At 46.4% G+C, this 23,881-nt stretch overlaps 1 protein-coding gene across 1 annotated transcript in view; it reads right to left on the reverse strand.

The window, feature by feature from the left end:
• Positions 1-23,881, reverse strand: part of LOC118375327 (potassium voltage-gated channel subfamily B member 2-like) — a 337,287-nt gene that overhangs the window by 403 nt on the left and 313,003 nt on the right. The window contains exons 5-6 of the mRNA XM_052498874.1: positions 12,465-12,506; positions 3,048-3,131 (exon numbers count right to left, since the gene is read on the reverse strand). The gene's annotated coding sequence lies outside the window, so the exon portion shown is untranslated. The remainder of the gene's footprint in view (positions 1-3,047; positions 3,132-12,464; positions 12,507-23,881) is intronic.

Consider the following 23,881-nt stretch of genomic DNA (forward strand, 5'->3'; position numbering starts at 1 on the left):
AACTGTAGGCCCCACTAGAACACCTCTAGGACTGTCTTAACTGTAGGCCCCACTAGAACACCTCTAGGACTGTCTTAACTGTCGGCCCCACTAGAACACCCCAAGGACTGTCTTAACTAACTGTAGTCCCCACTAGAACACCTCTAGGACTGTCTTAACTAACTGTCGGCCCCACAAGAACACCTCTAAGACTGTCTTAACTGTAGGCCCCATTAGAACACCTCTAGGACTGTCTTAACTGTAGGCCCCACTAGAACACCTCTAAGACTGTCTTAACTAACTGTAGGCCCCATTAGAACACCTCGAGGACTGTCTTAACTGTAGGCCCCACTAGAACACCTCTAGGGCTGTCTTAACTATCTGTAGGCCCCACTAGTACACTTCTAGGACTGTCTTAACTTTAGGTCCCACTAGAACACCTCTAGGACTGTCTTAACTAACTGTAGGCCCCACGAGAACACCTCTAGGACTGTCTTAACTAACTGTCGGCCCCACAAGAACACCTCTAAGACTGTCTTAACTGTAGGCCCCACTAGAACTCCTCGAGGACTGTCTTAACTGTAGGCCCCACTAGAACACCTCTAGGACTGTCTTAACTGTAGGCCCCACTAGAACACCTCTAAGACTGTCTTAACTAACTGTAGGCCCCATTAGAACACCTCGAGGACTGTCTTAACTGTAGGCCCCACTAGAACAACTCTAGGACTGTCTTAACTGTAGGTCCCACTAGAACACCTCTAGGACTGTCTTAACTAACTGTAGGCCCCACTAGAACACCTCTAGGACTGTCTTAACTGTAGACCCCACTAGAACACCTTTAGCACTGTCTTAACTAACTGTAGGCCCCCTAGAACACCTCTAGAACTGTCTTAACTGTAGGCCCCACAAGAACACCTCTAGGACTGTCTTAACTGTAGGCCCCACTAGAACACCTCTAGGACTGTCTTAACTAACTGTAGGCCCCACTAGAACACCTCTAAGACTGTCTTAACTGTAGGCCCCATTAGAACACCTCTAGGACTGTCTTAACTAACTGTAGGCCCCACTAGAACACCTCTAGGACTGTCTTAACTGTAGACCCCACTAGAACACCTTTAGCACTGTCTTAACTAACTGTAGGCCCCCTAGAACACCTCTAGAACTGTCTTAACTGTAGGCCCCACAAGAACACCTCTAGGACTGTCTTAACTGTAGGCCCCACTAGAACACCTCTAAGACTGTCTTAACTGTAGGCCCCACTAGAACTCCTCGAGGACTGTCTTAACTGTAGGCCCCACTAGAACACCTATAGGACTGTCTTAACTGTAGGCCCCACTAGAACACCTCTAAGACTGTCTTAACTGTAGGCCCCATTAGAACACCTCTAGGACTGTCTTAACTGTAGGCCCCACTAGAACACCTCTAAGACTGTCTTAACTGTAGGCCCCACTAGAACTCCTCGAGGACTGTCTTAACTGTAGGCCCCACTAGAACACCTCTAGGACTGTCTTAACTGTAGGCCCCACTAGAACACCTCTAAGACTGTCTTAACTAACTGTAGGCCCCATTAGAACACCTCGAGGACTGTCTTAACTGTAGGCCCCACTAGAACACCTCTAAGACTGTCTTAACTGTAGGCCCCATTAGAACACCTCTAGGACTGTCTTAACTAACTGTAGGCCCCACTAGAACACCTCTAGGACTGTCTTAACTGTAGACCCCACTAGAACACCTTTAGCACTGTCTTAACTAACTGTAGGCCCCCTAGAACACCTCTAGAACTGTCTTAACTGTAGGCCCCACAAGAACACCTCTAGGACTGTCTTAACTGTAGGCCCCACTAGAACACCTCTAGGACTGTCTTAACTAACTGTAGGCCCCACTAGTACACCTCTAGGACTATCTTAACTAACTGTAGGCCCTACTAGAACACCTCTAGGACTGTCTTAACTAACTGTAGGCCCCACTAGAACACCTCTAAGACTGTCTTAACTGTAGGCCCCATTAGAACACCTCTAGGACTGTCTTAACTAACTGTAGGCCCCACAAGAACACATCTAGGACTGTCTGAACTAACTGTAGGCCCCCTAGAACACCTCTAGGACTGTCTTTACTAACTGTAGGCCCCACTAGAACACCTCTAGGACTGTCTTAACTAACTGTAGGCTCCACTAGAACACCTTTAAGACTGTCTTAACTAACTGTAGGCCCCCTAGAACACCTCTAGGACAGTCTTAACTAACTGTAGGCCCCCTAGAACACCTCTAGGACTGTCTTAACTAACTTCAGGCCCCCTAGAACACCTCTAGGACTGTCTTAACTAACTGTAGGCCCCCTAGAACACCTCTAGGACTGTCTTAACTGTAGGCCCCATTAGAACACCTCTAGGACTGTCTTAACTGTAGGCCCCACTAGAACACCTCTAGGACTGTCTTAACTGTAGGCCCCACTAGAACACCTCTAGGACTGTCTTAACTGTCGGCCCCACTAGAACACCTCAAGGACTGTCTTAACTAACTGTAGTCCCCACGAGAACACCTCTAGGGCTGTCTTAACTGTAGGTCCCACTAGAACACCTCTAGGACTGTCTTAACTAACTGTAGGCCCCACTAGAACACCTCTAGGACTGTCTTAACTAACTGTAAGCCCCACTAGAACACCTCTAGGACTGTCTTAACTGTAGACCCCACTAGAACACCTTTAGCACTGTCTTAACTAACTGTAGGCCCCAATAGAACACCTGTAGGACTGTCTTAACTGTAGGCCCCACTAGAACACCTCTAGGACTGTCTTAACTAACTGTAGGCCCCACTAGAACACCTCTAGGACTATCTTAACTAACTGTAGGCCCTACTAGAACACCTCTAGGACTGTCTTAACTAACTGTAGGCCCCACTAGAACACCTCTAAGACTGTCTTAACTGTAGGCCCCATTAGAACACCTCTAGGACTGTCTTAACTAACTGTAGGCCCCACTAGAACACCTCTAGGACTGTCTTTACTAACTGTAGGCCCCACAAGAACACATCTAGGACTGTCTTAACTAACTGTAGGCCCCCCTAGAACACCTCTAGGACTGTCTTTACTAACTGTAGGCCCCACTAGAACACCTCTAGGACTGTCTTAACTAACTGTAGGCTCCACTAGAACACCTTTAGGACTGTCTTAACTAACTGTAGGCCCCCCTAGAACACCTCTAGGACTGTCTTAACTAACTGTAGGCCCCCTAGAACACCTCTAGGACTGTCTTAACTAACTGTAGGCCCCCCTAGAACACCTCTAGGACTGTCTTAACTAACTGTAGGCCCCACTAGAACACCTCTAGGACTGTCTTAACTAACTGTAGGCCCCCCTAGAACACCTCTAGGACTGTCTTAACTGTAGGCCCCATTAGAACACCTCTAGGACTGTCTTAACTGTAGGCCCCACTAGAACACCTCTAGGACTGTCTTAACTGTAGGCCCCATTAGAACACCTCTAGGACTGTCTTAACTGTAGGCCCCACTAGAACACCTCTAGGACTGTCTTAACTGTCGGCCCCACTAGAACACCTCAAGGACTGTCTTAACTAACTGTAGGCCCCACGAGAACACCTCTAGGACTGTCTTAACTAACTGTAGGCCCCACTAGAACACCTCTAGGACTGTCTTAACTGTAGGCCCCACTAGAACACCTATAGGACTGTCTTAACTAACTGTAGGCCCCACTAGAACACCTCTAGGACTGTCTTAACTGTAGGCCCCACGAGAACACCTCTAGGACTGTCTTAACTAACTGTAGGCCCTACTAAGAACACCTTTAGGACTGTCTTAACTGTAGACCCCACTAGAACACCTTTAGCACTGTCTTAACTAACTGTAGGCCCCCTAGAACACCTCTAGAACTGTCTTAACTGTAGGCCCCACTAGAACACATCTAGGACTGTCTTAACTAACTGTAGGCTCCACTAGAACACCTTTAAGACTGTCTTAATTAACTGTAGGCCCCCTAGAACACCTCTAGGACTGTCTTAACTATCTGTTTGCCCCACTAGAACACTTCCAGGACTGTCTTAACAGTAGGTCCCACTAGAACACCTCTAGGACTGTCTTAACTAACTGTAGGCCCCACTGGAACACCTCTAGGACTGTCTTAACTAACTGTAGGCCCCACGAGAACACCCCAAGGACTGTCTTAACTGTAGGCCCCACTAGAACACCTCTAGGACTGTCTTAACTGTAGGCCCCACTAAAACACCTCTAGGACTGTCTTAACCAACTGTAGGCCCCACTAGAACACCTCTAGGACTGTCTTAACTAACTGCAGGCCCCACTAGAACACCTCTAGGACTGTCTTAACTGTAGGCCCCACTATAACACCTCTAGGACTGTCTTAACTAACTGTAGGCCTAGAAACTGCTCTAGTTCTAGTTCTAGAACAGCTGCTCTCACCTAGAAACAGGTTATATTTTAGTCCAAAGACTAGTGTCCTTCCCTGCATCCCAAAACTGTCTCCATAACCTATCCTAACCATTTATCAATGGACCAGTCTTCCTGCAAGCATGCCATGGGGATCCAGCCCATCACTCCTTCCAGTGATCTACAATACTGACTTTTCATTGACTTGGCTTCAGTAGGAGCCAATCAGAGTGATCCATTCACATCTCTTCCTGTCTGAGGTCCAATTCCGTTCTGCCATTCTGATGGTCCGTTAGACTCTCATTGATGACTGCTCTGTCTGTCTGTCTGTCTGTCTGTCTGTCTGTCTGTCTGTCTGTCTGTCTGTCTGTCTGTCTGTCTGTCTGTCTGTCTGTCTGTCTGTCTGTCTGTCTGTCTGTCTGTCTGTCTGTATCTGTCTAACTGTCTCTCTCTCTGTATCTGTCTAACTGTCTCTCTCTCTCTCTCTGTATCTGTCTAACTGTCTCGCTCTCTCTCTCTGTATCTGTCTAACTGTCTCTCTCTCTCTCTCTCTGTATCTGTCTCACTGTCTCTCTCTCTCTCTCTCTGTATCTGTCTCACTGTCTCTCTCTCTCTCTCTCTCTGTATCTGTCTAACTGTCTCTCTCTCTCTCTTTCTGTATCTGTCTAACTGTCTCTCTCTCTCTCTCTGTATCTGTCTAACTGTCTCTCTCTCTCTCTCTCTCTCTGTATCTGTCTGTCTCTCTCTCTCTCTCTCTCTCTCTCTGTATCTGTCTAACTGTCTCTCTCTCTCTGTATCTGTCTAACTGTCTCTCTCTCTCTCTCTCTCTCTCTTTTTGTATCTGTCTAGCTGTCTCTCTCTCTCTGTATCTCTCCCTCTCCCTCTCCCTCTCCCTCTCCCTAGGGGGCGGAGATGGGGGCGGAGATAGGGAGCGGAGACAGGGGCGGAGACGGGGGCGGAGATGGGGGCGGAGATGGGGGCGGAGATGGGGGCGGAGATAGGGAGTGGAGATAGGGGCGGAGATGGGGAGCGGAGATAGGGAGCGGAGATAGGGGCGGAGATGGGGAGCGGAGATGGGGGCGGAGATAGGGAGCGGAGATAGGGGCGGAGATGGGGGCGGAGATAGGGGCGGAGATGGGGGCGGAGATAGGGGCGTCGAGGGTATATCCCTAGTCGCCAAGACATCAATGTGGGTTTGAAAACATATTATATAAAGTTCTGTACTAGCTGACATTATACCTGTTGATGAAAACCAGAGAGCCAATCGAAACATAAGAGAGTTGATAGTTAGAAATCCTGAGAACTCAATTATATTGTATCTATTACTTAAAGACCTGATGTTTTAACTCTATAAAAGTCTGTACAGTTCTATACTATGATCAAAGCCTAATGTTTAAACACCTTCTCATAAACAACATCTTTATGAGAAGTCACCGTTAAATCGTTGGTTGTGCTTGTTTGGTTTTGGTTTAGAAAAATATATATAATTATTCTCTACATTAATTCACAACAAAACATAAAATAGCTTTACATGTTACTCTAGTTGCTATGGAAATAAATAAATAACATTTAAGATATTCTCATTTATATTCCATAATTGTTTAGAGTTTTTTTCCCCCATCGTCTTCTGGCATTGTAGGATGACTGACAACACATTGTAGGATGACTGACAGCACATTGTAGGATGACTGACAACACATTGTAGGATGACTGAAAACACATTGTAGGATGACTGACAACACATTGTAGGATGACTGACAACACATTGTAGGATGACTGACAACACATTGTAGGATGATTGACAGCACATTGTAGGATGACTGACAACACATTGTAGGATGACTGACAACACATTGTAGGATGACTGACAACACATTGTAGGATGACTGACAGCACATTGTAGGATGACTGACAACACATTGTAGGATGATTGACAACACATTGTAGGATGACTGACAGCACATTGTAGGATGACTGACAACACATTGTAGGATGACTGACAACACATTGTAGGATGACTGACAGCACATTGTAGGATGACTGACAGCACATTGTAGGATGACTGACAACACATTGTAGGATGACTGACAGCACATTGTAGGATGACTGACAACACATTGTAGGATGACTGACAACACATTGTAGGATGACTGACAACACATTGTAGGATGACTGACAGCACATTGTAGGATGACTGACAACACATTGTAGGATGACTGACAACACATTGTAGGATGATGACTGACAACACATTGTAGGATGATTGACAACACATTGTAGGATGACTGACAACACATTGTAGGATGACTGACAGCACATTGTAGGATGACTGACAGCACATTGTAGGATGACTGACAGCACATTGTAGGATGACTGACAACACATTGTAGGATGACTGACAACACATTGTAGGATGACTGACAGCACATTGTAGGATGACTGACAACACATTGTAGGATGACTGACAGCACATTGTAGGATGACTGACAGCACATTGTAGGATGACTGACAGCACATTGTAGGATGACTGACAACACATTGTAGGATGACTGACAGCACATTGTAGGATGACTGACAGCACATTGTAGGATGACTGACAACACATTGTAGGATGACTGACAGCACATTGTAGGATGACTGACAACACATTGTAGGATGACTGACAACACATTGTAGGATGACTGACAGCACATTGTAGGATGACTGACAACACATTGTAGGATGATTGACATTGTAGGATGATGACAGCACATTGTAGGATGACAACACATTGTAGGATGATTGACAACACATTGTAGGATGACTGACAGCACATTGTAGGATGACTGACAGCACATTGTAGGATGACTGACAGCACATTGTAGGATGACTGACAACACATTGTAGGATGATTGACAGCACATTGTAGGATGACTGACAACACATTGTAGGATGACTGACAGCACATTGTAGGATGACTGACAACACATTGTAGGATGATTGACAGCACATTGTAGGATGACTGACAACACATTGTAGGATGATTGACAGCACATTGTAGGATGACTGACAGCACATTGTAGGATGACTGACAAACATTGTAGGATGACTGACAGCACATTGTAGGATGACTGACAGCACATTGACGACTGACAGCACATTGTAGGATGACTGACAACACATTGTAGGATGACTGACAGCACATTGTAGGATGACTGACAACACATTGTAGGATGACTGACAGCACATTGTAGGATGACTGACAGCACATTGTAGGATGACTGACAGCACATTGTAGGATGACTGACAACACATTGTAGGATGACTGACAGCACATTGTAGGATGACTGACAACACATTGTAGGATGATTGACAGCACATTGTAGGATGACTGACAACACATTGTAGGATGATTGACAACACATTGTAGGATGACTGACAGCACATTGTAGGATGACTGACAGCACATTGTAGGATGACTGACAACACATTGTAGGATGACTGACAACACATTGTAGGATGACTGACAGCACATTGTAGGATGACTGACAACACATTGTAGGATGATTGACAGCACATTGTAGGATGACTGACAACACATTGTAGGATGATTGACAACACATTGTAGGATGACTGACAGCACATTGTAGGATGACTGACAGCACATTGTAGGATGACTGACAGCACATTGTAGGATGACTGACAACACATTGTAGGATGATTGACAGCACATTGTAGGATGACTGACAACACATTGTAGGATGACTGACAGCACATTGTAGGATGACTGACAACACATTGTAGGATGACTGACAGCACATTGTAGGATGACTGACAACACATTGTAGGATGACTGACAACACATTGTAGGATGACTGACAGCACATTGTAGGATGACTGACAGCACATTGTAGGATGACTGACAGCACATTGTAGGATGACTGACAGCACATTGTAGGATGACTGACAACACATTGTAGGATGACTGACAACACATTGTAGGATGACTGACAGCACATTGTAGGATGACTGACAACACATTGTAGGATGACTGACAGCACATTGTAGGATGACTGACAGCACATTGTAGGATGACTGACAGCACATTGTAGGATGACTGACAACACATTGTAGGATGACTGACAACACATTGTAGGATGACTGACAGCACATTGTAGGATGACTGACAACACATTGTAGGATGATTGACAGCACATTGTCAGTCATACCAATATTTGAAAGTAAACATTTTCATTTCTCAGTTTATATTTTGATAATGGTGCATTGGTCATGATAACAATGTTATATCATTATATAATAAAGACATTTCTCCGATACACTGAGTGTACAAAACATTAAGAACACCTGCTCTTTGTTTAACAGACTGACCAGGTGAAAACCGTGATCTCTTATTGATGTCACCTGTTAAATCCACTTCATTCAGTGTAGATGAAGGAGAGGAGACAGGTTAAAGAAGGAGTTTTACATCTTGAGACAATGGAGACATGGATTGTGTATGTTTGCCATTCAGAGGGTGAATGGGCAAGACGAAAGATTTACAGTAAGTACCTATTGAACTGGGGAGATGGGGGCGGAGATGGGGGCGGAGATAGGGGCGGAGATGGGGCCGGAGATAGGGGCGTCGTATATATATATATATATATATATATATATATATATATAATATATTATATTCTAGCATGTCAATTAGAACAAAAGGCAACGTGGCTGGTATTATCATTCTGCGAAAACAAGCAGAGAAAGTAGAAGTTAAGCTTGAGGTCTTGACTGAAATCATTCAGTTTTAAAAGTCAATCATGTCCAAGACACTACAGAAATATAAACAATTACATCCAGTCCAAGACACGACAGCAATACGAACAGAGAAGTTTTAAATGATCAGGATGAAAAACTAACTGGAAACAGACCAAAAGAGTTACAGTAATGATATCAGGATGACGCTTGAGAATATGATGAATCAATTACGATGCCAGAGACAAACCACCCGTTAGAGAAATCAAAAACAACTATCATCTACTCATTTACTGGTGTTAATGAGCAGCTAGAATGCCTTGATAGACTGATAGATAAAAACATGATCACATGTATTGGTCATCTGACAGTAGAAGTAATACTAATGTTTTTTTTTTTTGAGATACACTAATATTTTTCTGCCCCAAATGGAACTCCAAATTATCTACATAGGTCCCACTACAACATCTCTAGGACTGTCTTAACTAACTGTAGGCCCCACTACAACATCTCTAGGACTGTCTTAACTAACTGTAGGTCCCACTACAACATCTCTAGGACTGTCTTAACTAACTGTAGGCCCCACTACAACATCTCTAGGACTGTCTTAACTAACTGTAGGCCCCACTACAACATCTCTAGGACTGTCTTAACTAACTGTAGGCCCCACTACAACATCTCTAGGACTGTCTTAACTAACTGTAGGCCCCACTACAACACCTCTAGGACTGTCTTAACTAACTGTAGGTCCCACTACAACATCTCTAGGACTGTCTTAACTAACTGTAGGCCCCACTACAACATCTCTAGGACTGTCTTAACTAACTGTAGGCCCCACTACAACATCTCTAGGACTGTCTTAACTAACTGTAGGCCCCACTACAACATCTCTAGGACTGTCTTAACTAACTGTAGGCCCCACTACAACACCTCTAGGACTGTCTTAACTAACTGTAGGCCACCCTACAACATCTCTAGGACTGTCTTAACTAACTGTAGGCCCCACTACAACATCTCTAGGACTGTCTTAACTAACTGTAGGCCCCACTACAACATCTCTAGGACTGTCTTAACTAACTGTAGGCCCCACTACAACATCTCTAGGACTGTCTTAACCAACTGTAGGCCCCACTACAACATCTCTAGGACTGTCTTAACTAACTGTAGGCCCCACTTCAACATCTCTAGGACTGTCTTAACTAACTGTAGGCCCCACTACAACATCTCTAGGACTGTCTTAACTAACTGTAGGCCCCACTACAACATCTCTAGGACTGTCTTAACTAACTGTAGGCCCCACTACAACATCTCTAGGACTGTCTTAACCAACTGTAGGCCCCACTACAACATCTCTAGGACTGTCTTAACTAACTGTAGGCCCCACTACAACATCTCTAGGACTGTCTTAACTAACTGTAGGCCCCACTACAACATCTCTAGGACTGTCTTAACTAACTGTAGGTCCCACTACAACATCTCTAGGACTGTCTTAACTAACTGTAGGCCCCACTACAACATCTCTAGGACTGTCTTAACTAACTGTAGGTCCCACTACAACATCTCTAGGACTGTCTTAACTAACTGTAGGTCCCACTACAACATCTCTAGGACTGTTTTAACTAACTGTAGGCCCCACTACAACATCTCTAGGACTGTCTTAACTAACTGTAGGCCCCACTAGTACACCTCTAGGACTGTCTTAACTAACTGTAGGCCCCACTAGAACACCTCTAGGACTGTCTTAACTAACTGTAGGCCCCACTACAACATCTCTAGGACTGTCTTAACTAACTGTAGGCCCCACTACAACATCTCTAGGACTGTCTTAACTAACTGTAGGCCCCACTACAACATCTCTAGGACTGTCTTAACTAACTGTAGGCCCCACAACAACATCTCTAGGACTGTCTTAACTAACTGTAGGCCCCACTACAACATCTCTAGGACTGTCTTAACTAACTGTAGGCCCCACTACAACATCTCTAGGACTGTCTTAACTAACTGTAGGCCCCACTACAACATCTCTAGGACTGTCTTAACTAACTGTAGGCCCCACTACAACATCTCTAGGACTGTCTTAACTAACTGTAGGCCCCACTACAACATCTCTAGGACTGTCTTAACTAACTGTAGGCCCCACTACAACATCTCTAGGACTGTCTTAACTAACTGTAGGTCCCACTACAACATCTCTAGGACTGTCTTAACTAACTGTAGGCCCCACTACAACATCTCTAGGACTGTCTTAACTAACTGTAGGCCCCACTACAACATCTCTAGGACTGTCTTAACTAACTGTAGGCCCCACAAGAACACCTCGAGGACTGTCTTAACTGTAGGCCCCACTAGAACACCTCTAGGACTGTTTTAACTGTAGGCCCCACGAGAACACGTCTAGGACTGTCTTAACTGTAGGCCCCACGAGAACACCTCTAGGACTGTCTTAACTAACTGTAGGCCCCACTATAACACCTCTAGGACTGTCTTAACTAACTGTAGGCCCCACGAGAACACCTCTAGGACTGTCTTAACTAACTGTAGGCCCCACTAGAACACCTCTAGGACTGTCTTAACTAACTGTAGGTCCCACTACAACATCTCTAGGACTGTCTTAACTAACTGTAGGCCCCACTAGAACATCTCTAGGACTGTCTTAACTAACTGTAGGCCCCACTAGAACACCTCTAGGACTGTCTTAACTAACTGTAGGCCCCACTAGAACATCTCTACGACTGTCTTAACTGTAGGCCCCCTAGAACACCTATAGGACTGTCTTAACTAACTGTAGGCCCCACTAGTACACCTCTAGGACTGTCTTAACTAACTGTAGGCCCCCTAGAACACCTCTAGGACTGTCTTAACTGTAGGCCCCATTAGAACGCCTCTAGGACTGTCTTAACTGTAGGCCCCACTAGAAAACCTCTAGGACTGTCTTAACTAACTGTAGGCCCCACTAGAACACCTCTAGGACTGTCTTAACTAATTGTAGGCCCCACTAGAACACCTCTAAGACTGTCTTAACTGTAGGCCCCACTAGAAAACCTTTAGCACGGTCTTAACTAACTGTAGGCCCCCTAGAACACCTCTAGGACTGTCTTAACTATAGGCCCCATTAGAACGCCTCTAGGACTGTCTTAACTGTAGGCCCCACTAGAACACCTCTAGGACTGTCTTAACTAACTGTAGGCCCCACAAGAACACCTCGAGGACTGTCTTAACTGTAGGCCCCACTAGAACACCTCTAGGACTGTTTTAACTGTAGGCCCCACGAGAACACGTCTAGGACTGTCTTAACTGTAGGCCCCACGAGAACACCTCTAGGACTGTCTTAACTAACTGTAGGCCCCACTATAACACCTCTAGGACTGTCTTAACTAACTGTAGGCCCCACTAGTACACCTCTAGGACTGTCTTAACTAACTGTAGGCCCCCCTAGAACACCTCTAGGACTGTCTTAACTGTAGGCCCCATTAGAACGCCTCTAGGACTGTCTTAACTGTAGGCCCCACTAGAAAACCTCTAGGACTGTCTTAACTAACTGTAGGCCCCACTAGAACACCTCTAGGACTGTCTTAACTAATTGTAGGCCCCACTAGAACACCTCTAAGACTGTCTTAACTGTAGGCCCCACTAGAAAACCTTTAGCACGGTCTTAACTAACTGTAGGCCCCCTAGAACACCTCTAGGACTGTCTTAACTATAGGCCCCATTAGAACGCCTCTAGGACTGTCTTAACTGTAGGCCCCACTAGAACACCTCTAGGACTGTCTTAACTAACTGTAGGCCCCACAAGAACACCTCGAGGACTGTCTTAACTGTAGGCCCCACTAGAACACCTCTAGGACTGTTTTAACTGTAGGCCCCACGAGAACACGTCTAGGACTGTCTTAACTGTAGGCCCCACGAGAACACCTCTAGGACTGTCTTAACTAACTGTAGGCCCCACTATAACACCTCTAGGACTGTCATAACTAACTGTAGGCCCCACGAGAACACCTCTAGGACTGTCTTAACTAACTGTAGGCCCCACTAGAACACCTCTAGGACTGTCTTAACTAACAGTAGGCCCTACTAGAACACCTCTCGGACTGTCTTAACTAACTGTAGGCCCCACTATAACACCTCTAGGACTGTCTTAACTAAATGTAGGCCCCACGAGAACACCTCTAGGACTGTCTTAACTAACTGTAGGCCCCACTACAACATCTCTAGGACTGTCTTAACTAACTGTAGGCCCCACTAGAACATCTCTAGGACTGTCTTAACTGTAGGCCCCATTAGAACACCTCTAGGACTGTCTTAACTGTAGGCCCCACTAGAACACCTCTAGGACTGTCTTAACTGTAGGCCCCACTAGAACATTTACATTTACATTTAAGTCATTTAGCAGACGCTCTTATCCAGAGCGACTTACAAATTGGTGCATTCACCTTATGACATCTCTAAGACTGTCTTAACTAACTGTAGGCCCCATTAGAACACCTCGAGGACTGTCTTAACTGTAGGCCCCACTAGAACACCTCTAGGGCTGTCTTAACTATCTGTAGGCCCCACTAGTACACTTCTAGGACTGTCTTAACTGTAGGTCCCACTAGAACACCTCTAGGACTGTCTTAACTGTAGGCCCCATTAGAACACCTCTTGGACTGTCTTAACTGTAGGCCCCACTAGAACACCTCTAGGACTGTCTTAACTGTAGGCCCCACTAGAACATTTACATTTACATTTAAGTCATTTAGCAGACGCTCTTATCCAGAGCGACTTACAAATTGGTGCATTCACCTTATGACATCTCTAAGACTGTCTTAACTAACTGTAGGCCCCACTAGAACACATCTAGGGCTGTCTTAACTATCTGTAGGCCCCACTAGTACACTTCTAGGACTGTCTTAACTGTAGGTCCCACTAGAACACCTCTAGGACTGTCTTAACTAACTGTAGGCCCCACGAGAACACCTCGAGGACTGTCTTAACTGTAGGCCCCACTAGAACACCTCTAGGGCTGTCTTAACTATCTGTAGGCCCCACTAGTACACTTCTAGGACTGTCTTAACTGTAGGTCCCACTAGAACACCTCTAGGACTGTCTTAACTAACTGTAGGCCCCACGAGAACACCTCTAGGACTGTCTTAACTGTAGGCCCCACTAGAACACCCCTAGGACTGTCTTAACTAACTGTAGGCCCCACTAGAACACCTCTAGGACTGTCTTAACTAACTGTAGGCCCCACTAGAACACCTCTAGGACTGTCTTAACTAACTGTAGGCCCCACTAGAACACCTCTAGGACTGTCTTAACTAACTGTAGGCCCCACGAGAACACCTCTGGGACTGTCTTAACTAACTGTAGGCCCCACTAGAACACCTCTAGGACTGTCTTAACTAACTGTCGGCCCCACAAGAACACCTCTAAGACTGTCTTAACTGTAGGCCCCATTAGAACACCTCTAGGACTGTCTTAACTGTAGGCCCCACTAGAACACCTCTAGGGCTGTCTTAACTATCTGTAGGCCCCACTAGTACACTTCTAGGACTGTCTTAACTTTAGGTCCCACTAGAACACCTCTAGGACTGTCTTAACTAACTGTAGGCCCCACGAGAACACCTCTAGGACTGTCTTAACTGTAGGCCCCATTAGAACACCTCTAGGACTGTCTTAACTGTAGGCCCCACTAGAACACCTCTAGGGCTGTCTTAACTATCTGTAGGCCCCACTAGTACACTTCTAGGACTGTCTTAACTTTAGGTCCCACTAGAACACCTCTAGGACTGTCTTAACTAACTGTAGGCCCCACGAGAACACCTCTAGGACTGTCTTAACTGTAGGCCCCACTAGAACACCTCTAAGACTGTCTTAACTAACTGTAGGCCCCATTAGAACACCTCGAGGACTGTCTTAACTGTAGGCCCCACTAGAACACCTCTAGGGCTGTCTTAACTATCTGTAGGCCCCACTAGTACACTTCTAGGACTGTCTTAACTTTAGGTCCCACTAGAACACCTCTAGGACTGTCTTAACTAACTGTAGGCCCCACGAGAACACCTCTAGGACTGTCTTAACTGTAGGCCCCACTAGAACACCCCTAGGACTGTCTTAACTAACTGTAGGCCCCACTAGAACACCTCTAGGACTGTCTTAACTAACTGTAGGCCCCACGAGAACACCTCTAGGACTGTCTTAACTAACTGTAGGCCCCACTAGAACACCTCTAGGACTGTCTTAACTAACTGTAGGCCCCACGAGAACACCTCTAGGACTGTCTTAACTAACTGTAGGCCCCACTAGAACACCTCTAGGACTGTCTTAACTGTAGGCCCCACTAGAACACCTCTAGGACTGTCTTAACTGTAGGCCCCACTAGAACACCTATAGGACTGTCTTAACTAACTGCAGGCCCCACTAGAACACCTCTAGGACTGTCTTAACTGTAGACCCCACTAGAACACCTTTAGCACTGTCTTAACTAACTGTAGGCCCCCCTAGAACACCTCTAGAACTGTCTTAACTGTAGGCCCCACAAGAACACCTCTAGGACTGTCTTAACTGTAGGCCCCACTAGAACACATCTAGGACTGTCTTAACTAACTGTAGGCCCCACTAGTACACCTCTAGGACTATCTTAACTAACTGTAGGCCCCACTAGAACACCTCTAAGACTGTCTTAACTGTAGGCCCCACTAGAACATCTAAGACTGTCTTAACTGTAGGCCCCATTAGAACACCTCTAGGACTGTCTTAACTAACTGTAGGCCCCACTAGAACACCTCTAAGACTGTCTTAACTGTAGGCCCCATTAGAACACATCTAGGACTGTCTGAACTAACTGTAGGCCCCCCTAGAACACCCCTAGGACTGTCTTTACTAACTGTAGGCCCCACTAGAACACCTCTAGGACTGTCTTAACTAACTGTAGGCTCCACTAGAACACCTTTAGGACTGTCTTAACTAACTGTAGGCCCCCCTAGAACACCTCTAGGACTGTCTTAACTAACTGTAGGCCCCCCTAGAACACCTCTAGGACTGTCTTAACTAACTGTAGGCCCCCCTAGAACACCTCTAGGACTGTCTTAACTAACTGTAGGCCCCCCTAGAACACCTCTAGGACTGTCTTAACTGTAGGCCCCATTAGAACACCTCTAGGACTGTCTTAACTGTAGGCCCCACTAGAACACCTCTAGGACTGTCTTAACTGTAGGCCCCACTAGAACACCTCTAGGACTGTCTTAACTGTCGGCCCCACTAGAACACCTCAAGGACTGTCTTAACTAACTGTAGTCCCCACGAGAACACCTCTAAGGCTGTCTTAACTGTAGGTCCCACTAGAACACCTCTAGGACTGTCTTAACTAACTGTAGGCCCCACTAGAACACCTCTAGGACTGTCTTAACTAACTGTAAGCCCCACTAGAACACCTCTAGGACTGTCTTAACTGTAGACCCCACTAGAACACCTTTAGCACTGTCTTAACTAACTGTAGGCCCCAATAGAACACCTGTAGGACTGTCTTAACTGTAGGCCCCACTAGAACACCTCTAGGACTGTCTTACCTAACTGTAGGCCCCACTAGTACACCTCTAGGACTATCTTAACTAACTGTAGGCCCTACTAGAACACCTCTAGGACTGTCTTAACTAACTGTAGGCCCCACTAGAACACCTCTAAGACTGTCTTAACTGTAGGCCCCATTAGAACACCTCTAGGACTGTCTTAACTAACTGTAGGCCCCACTAGAACACTTCTAGGACTGTCTTTACTAACTGTAGGCCCCACAAGAACACATCTAGGACTGTCTTAACTAACTGTAGGCCCCCTAGAACACCTCTAGGACTGTCTTTACTAACTGTAGGCCCCACTAGAACACCTCTAGGACTGTCTTAACTAACTGTAGGCTCCACTAGAACACCTCTAGGACTGTCTTAACTAACTGTAGGCCCCACTAGAACACATCTAAGACTGTCTTAACTGTAGGCCCTATTAGAACACCTCTAGGACTGTCTTAACTAACTGTAGGCCCCACTAGAACACCTCTAAGACTGTCTTAACTGTAGGCCCCATTAGAACACCTCTAGGACTGTCTGAACTAACTGTAGGCCCCCTAGAACACCCCTAGGACTGTCTTTACTAACTGTAGGCCCCACTAGAACACCTCTAGGACTGTCTTAACTAACTGTAGGCTCCACTAGAACACCTTTAGGACTGTCTTAACTAACTGTAGGCCCCCTAGAACACCTCTAGGACTGTCTTAACTAACTGTAGGCCCCTAGAACACCTCTAGGACTGTCTTAACTAACTGTAGGCCCCCTAGAACACCTCTAGGACTGTCTTAACTAACTGTAGGCCCCCTAGAACACCTCTAGGACTGTCTTAACTGTAAGCCCCATTAGAACACCTCTAGGACTGTCTTAACTGTAGGCCCCACTAGAACACCTCTAGGACTGTCTTAACTGTAGGCCCCACTAGAACACCTCTAGGACTGTCTTAACTGTCGGCCCCACTAGAACACCTCAAGGACTGTCTTAACTAACTGTAGTCCCCACGAGAACACCTCTAAGGCTGTCTTAACTGTAGGTCCCACTAGAACACCTCTAGGACTGTCTTAACTAACTGTAGGCCCCACTAGAACACCTCTAGGACTGTCTTAACTAACTGTAAGCCCCACTAGAACACCTCTAGGACTGTCTTAACTGTAGACCCCACTAGAACACCTTTAGCACTGTCTTAACTAACTGTAGGCCCCAATAGAACACCTGTAGGACTGTCTTAACTGTAGGCCCCACTAGAACACCTCTAGGACTGTCTTACCTAACTGTAGGCCCCACTAGTACACCTCTAGGACTATCTTAACTAACTGTAGGCCCTACTAGAACACCTCTAGGACTGTCTTAACTAACTGTAGGCCCCACTAGAACACCTCTAAGACTGTCTTAACTGTAGGCCCCACTAGAACACCTCTAGGACTGTCTTAACTAACTGTAGGCCCCACTAGAACACCTCTAGGACTGTCTTTACTAACTGTAGGCCCCACAAGAACACATCTAGGACTGTCTTAACTAACTGTAGGCCCCCTAGAACACCTCTAGGACTGTCTTTACTAACTGTAGGCCCCACTAGAACACCTCTAGGACTGTCTTAACTAACTGTAGGCTCCACTAGAACACCTTTAGGACTGTCTTAACTAACTGTAGGCCCCCCTAGAACACCTCTAGGACTGTCTTAACTAACTGTAGGCCCCCCTAGAACACCTCTAGGACTGTCTTAACTAACTGTAGGCCCCCCTAGAACACCTCTAGGACTGTCTTAACTAACTGTAGGCCCCACTAGAACACCTCTAGGACTGTCTTAACTAACTGTAGGCCCCCCTAGAACACCTCTAGGACTGTCTTTACTAACTGTAGGCCCCACTAGAACACCTCTAGGACTGTCTTAACTAACTGTAGGCCCCCTAGAACACCTCTAGGACTGTCTTAACTGTAGGCCCCATTAGAACACCTCTAGGACTGTCTTAACTGGAGGCCCCACTAGAACACCTCTAGGACTGTCTTAACTGTAGGCCCCATTAGAACACCTCTAGGACTGTCTTAACTGTAGGCCCCACTAGAACACCTCTAGGACTGTCTTAACTAACTGTAGGCCCCCTACGAACACCTCTAGGACTGTCTTAACTAACTGTAGGCCCCCCTAGAACACCTCTAGGACTGTCTTAACTGTAGGCCCCATTAGAACACCTCTAGGACTGTCTTAACTGTAGGCCCCACTAGAACACCTCTAGGACTGTCTTAACTGTCGGCCCCACTAGAACACCTCAAGGACTGTCTTAACTAACTGTAGTCCCCACGAGAACACCTCTAAGGCTGTCTTAACTGTAGGTCCCACTAGAACACCTCTAGGACTGTCTTAACTAACTGTAGGCCCCACTAGAACACCTCTAGGACTGTCTTAACTAACTGTAAGCCCCACTAGAACACCTCTAGGACTGTCTTAACTGTAGACCCCACTAGAACACCTTTAGCACTGTCTTAACTAACTGTAGGCCCCAATAGAACACCTGTAGGACTGTCTTAACTGTAGGCCCCACTAGAACACCTCTAGGACTGTCTTACCTAACTGTAGGCCCCACTAGTACACCTCTAGGACTATCTTAACTAACTGTAGGCCCTACTAGAACACCTCTAGGACTGTCTTAACTAACTGTAGGCCCCACTAGAACACCTCTAAGACTGTCTTAACTGTAGGCCCCATTAGAACACCTCTAGGACTGTCTTAACTAACTGTAGGCCCCACTAGAACACTTCTAGGACTGTCTTTACTAACTGTAGGCCCCACAAGAACACATCTAGGACTGTCTTAACTAACTGTAGGCCCCCTAGAACACCTCTAGGACTGTCTTTACTAACTGTAGGCCCCACTAGAACACCTCTAGGACTGTCTTAACTAACTGTAGGCTCCACTAGAACACCTCTAGGACTGTCTTAACTAACTGTAGGCCCCACTAGAACACATCTAAGACTGTCTTAACTGTAGGCCCTATTAGAACACCTCTAGGACTGTCTTAACTAACTGTAGGCCCCACTAGAACACCTCTAAGACTGTCTTAACTGTAGGCCCCATTAGAACACCTCTAGGACTGTCTGAACTAACTGTAGGCCCCCCTAGAACACCCCTAGGACTGTCTTTACTAACTGTAGGCCCCACTAGAACACCTCTAGGACTGTCTTAACTAACTGTAGGCTCCACTAGAACACCTTTAGGACTGTCTTAACTAACTGTAGGCCCCCCTAGAACACCTCTAGGACTGTCTTAACTAACTGTAGGCCCCCCTAGAACACCTCTAGGACTGTCTTAACTAACTGTAGGCCCCCTAGAACACCTCTAGGACTGTCTTAACTAACTGTAGGCCCCCTAGAACACCTCTAGGACTGTCTTAACTGTAAGCCCCATTAGAACACCTCTAGGACTGTCTTAACTGTAGGCCCCACTAGAACACCTCTAGGACTGTCTTAACTGTAGGCCCCACTAGAACACCTCTAGGACTGTCTTAACTGTCGGCCCCACTAGAACACCTCAAGGACTGTCTTAACTAACTGTAGTCCCCACGAGAACACCTCTAAGGTTGTCTTAACTGTAGGTCCCACTAGAACACCTCTAGGACTGTCTTAACTAACTGTAGGCCCCACTAGAACACCTCTAGGACTGTCTTAACTAACTGTAAGCCCCACTAGAACACCTCTAGGACTGTCTTAACTGTAGACCCCACTAGAACACCTTTAGCACTGTCTTAACTAACTTTAGGCCCCAATAGAACACCTGTAGGACTGTCTTAACTGTAGGCCCCACTAGAACACCTCTAGGACTGTCTTACCTAACTGTAGGCCCCACTAGTACACCTCTAGGACTATCTTAACTAACTGTAGGCCCTACTAGAACACCTCTAGGACTGTCTTAACTAACTGTAGGCCCCACTAGAACACCTCTAAGACTGTCTTAACTGTAGGCCCCATTAGAACACCTCTAGGACTGTCTTAACTAACTGTAGGCCCCACTAGAACACCTCTAGGACTGTCTTTACTAACTGTAGGCCCCACAAGAACACATCTAGGACTGTCTTAACTAACTGTAGGCCCCCCTAGAACACCTCTAGGACTGTCTTTACTAACTGTAGGCCCCACTAGAACACCTCTAGGACTGTCTTAACTAACTGTAGGCTCCACTAGAACACCTTTAGGACTGTCTTAACTAACTGTAGGCCCCCCTAGAACACCTCTAGGACTGTCTTAACTAACTGTAGGCCCCCCTAGAACACCTCTAGGACTGTCTTAACTAACTGTAGGCCCCCGTAGAACACCTCTAGGACTGTCTTAACTAACTGTAGGCCCCACTAGAACACCTCTAGGACTGTCTTAACTAACTGTAGGCCCCCCTAGAACACCTCTAGGACTGTCTTTACTAACTGTAGGCCCCACTAGAACACCTCTAGGACTTTCTTAACTAACTGTAGGCCCCCTAGAACACCTCTAGGACTGTCTTAACTGTAGGCCCCATTAGAACACCTCTAGGACTGTCTTAACTGGAGGCCCCACTAGAACACCTCTAGGACTGTCTTAACTGTAGGCCCCATTAGAACACCTCTAGGACTGTCTTAACTGTAGGCCCCACTAGAACACCTCTAGGACTGTCTTAACTGTCGGCCCCACTAGAACACCCCAAGGACTGTCTTAACTGTAGGCCCCATTAGAACACCTCTAGGACTGTCTTAACTGTAGGCCCCACTAGAACACCTCTAGGACTGTCTTAACTGTAGGCCCCATTAGAACACCTCTAGGACTGTCTTAACTGTAGGCCCCACTAGAACACCTCTAGGACTGTCTTAACTGTCGGCCCCACTAGAACACCTCTAGGACTGTCTTAACTGTAGGCCCCATTAGAACACCTCTAGGACTGTCTTAACTGTAGGCCCCACTAGAACACCTATAGGACTGTCTTAACTAACTGTAGGCCCCACTAGAACACCTCTAGGACTGTCTTAACTGTAGGCCCCACGAGAACACCTCTAGGACTGTCTTAACTAACTGTAGGCCCCACTAGAACACCTCTAGGACTGTCTTAACTAACTGTAGGCCCCACTAGAACACCTCTAGGACTGTCTTAACTGTAGGCCCCACTAGAACACCTCTAGGACTGTCTTAACTGTAGGCACCATTAGAACACCTCTAGGACTGTCTTAACTGTAGGCCCCACTAGAACACCTCTAGGACTGTCTTAACTGTCGGCCCCACTAGAACACCTCAAGGACTGTCTTAACTAACTGTAGGCCCCACGAGAACACCTCTAGGACTGTCTTAACTAACTGTAGGCCCCACTAGAACACCTCTAGGACTGTCTTAACTGTAGGCCCCACTAGAACACCTATAGGACTGTCTTAACTAACTGTAGGCCCCACTAGAACACCTCTAGGACTGTCTTAACTGTAGGCCCCACGAGAACACCTCTAGGACTGTCTTAACTAACTGTAGGCCCCACTAGAACACCTCTAGGACTGTCTTAACTGTAGGCCCCACTAGAACACCTCTAGGACTGTCTTAACTAACTGTAGGCCCCACGAGAACACCCCAAGGACTGTCTTAACTGTAGGCCCCACTAGAACACCTCTAGGACTGTCTTAACTGTAGGCCCCACTAGTACACCTCTAGGACTGTCTTAACTAACTGTAGGCCCCACTAGAACACCTCTATGACTGTCTTAACTGTAGGCCCCACTAGAACACCTCTAGGACTGTCTTAACTAACTGTAGGCCCCACTAGAACACCTCTAGGACTGTCTTAACTGTAGGCCCCCTAGAACACCTCTAGGACTGTCTTAACTGTAGGCCCCACTAGAACACCTCTAGAACTGTCTTAACTGTAGGCCCCACTAGAACACCTCTAGGACTGTCTTAACTAACTGTAGGCCCCACAAGAACACCTCGAGGACTGTCTTAACTGTAGGCCCCTCGAGAACACCTGTAGGCCCCTCGAGAACACCTCTAGGACTATCTTAACTGTAGGCCCCACAAGAACACCTCTAGGACTGTCTTAACTGTAGGCCCCACTATAACACCTCTAGGACTGTCTTAACTTACTGTAGGCCCCCCCAGAACACCTCTAGGACTGTCTTTACTAACTGTAGGCCCCACTAGAACACCTCTAGGACTGTCTTAACTAACTGTAGGCCCCCTAGAACACCTCTCGGACTGTCTTAACTGTAGGCCCCATTAGAACACCTCGAGGACTGTCTTAACTAACTGTAGGCCCCACTAGAACACCTCTAGGACTGTCTTAACTAACTGTAGGCCCCACTAGAACACCTCTAGGACTGTCTTAACTAACTGTAGGCCCCACTAGAACACCTCTAGGACTGTCTTAACTGTAGGCCCCACTAGAACACCTCTAGGACTGTCTTAACTAACTGTAGGCCCCACTAGAACACCTCTAGGACTGTCTTAACTAACTGTAGGCCCCACTCGAACACCTCTAGAACTGTCTTAACTTACGGTAGGCCCCACTAGAACACCTCTAGGACTGTCTTAACTAACTGTAGGCCCCACTAGAACACCTCTAGGACTGTCTTAACTAACTGTAGGCCCCTCTAGAACACCTCTAGGACTGTCTTAACTAACTGTAGGCCCCACTCGAACACCTCTAGGACTGTCTTAACTGTAGGCCCCACTAGAACACCTCTTGGACTGTCTTAACTAACTGTAGGCCCCACTAGAACACCTCTGGGACTGTCTTAACTAACTGTAGGCCCCAATAGAACACCTGTAGGACTGTCTTAACTGTAGGCCCCACTAGAACACCTCTAGGACTGTCTTAACTAACTGTAGGCCCCACTAGATCACCTCTAGGACTGTCTTAACTAACTGTAGGCCCCACTAGATCACCTCTAGGACTGTCTTGACTGTAGGCCCCACTAGTACACCTCTAGGACTGTCTTAACTAACTGTAGGCCCAACTAGAACACCTCTAGGACTGTCTTAACTGTAGGCCCCACTAGTACACCTCTAGGACTGTCTTAACTAACTGTAGGCCCCACTAGAACACCTCTAAGACTGTCTTAACTAACTGTAGCCCCCACTAGTACACCTCTAGGACTGTCTTAACTGTAGGCCCCACTAGAACACCTCTGGGACTATCTTAACTGTAGGCCCCACTCGAAGACCTCTAAGGCTGTCTTAACTGTAGGCACCACTAGAACACCTCTAGGACTGTCTTAACTAACTGTAGGCCCCACTAGATCAC

The sequence above is a fragment of the Oncorhynchus keta genome, chromosome 4 (genome assembly GCF_023373465.1).
Source record: "Oncorhynchus keta strain PuntledgeMale-10-30-2019 chromosome 4, Oket_V2, whole genome shotgun sequence".
Classification (NCBI taxonomy): domain Eukaryota; kingdom Metazoa; phylum Chordata; class Actinopteri; order Salmoniformes; family Salmonidae; genus Oncorhynchus; species Oncorhynchus keta.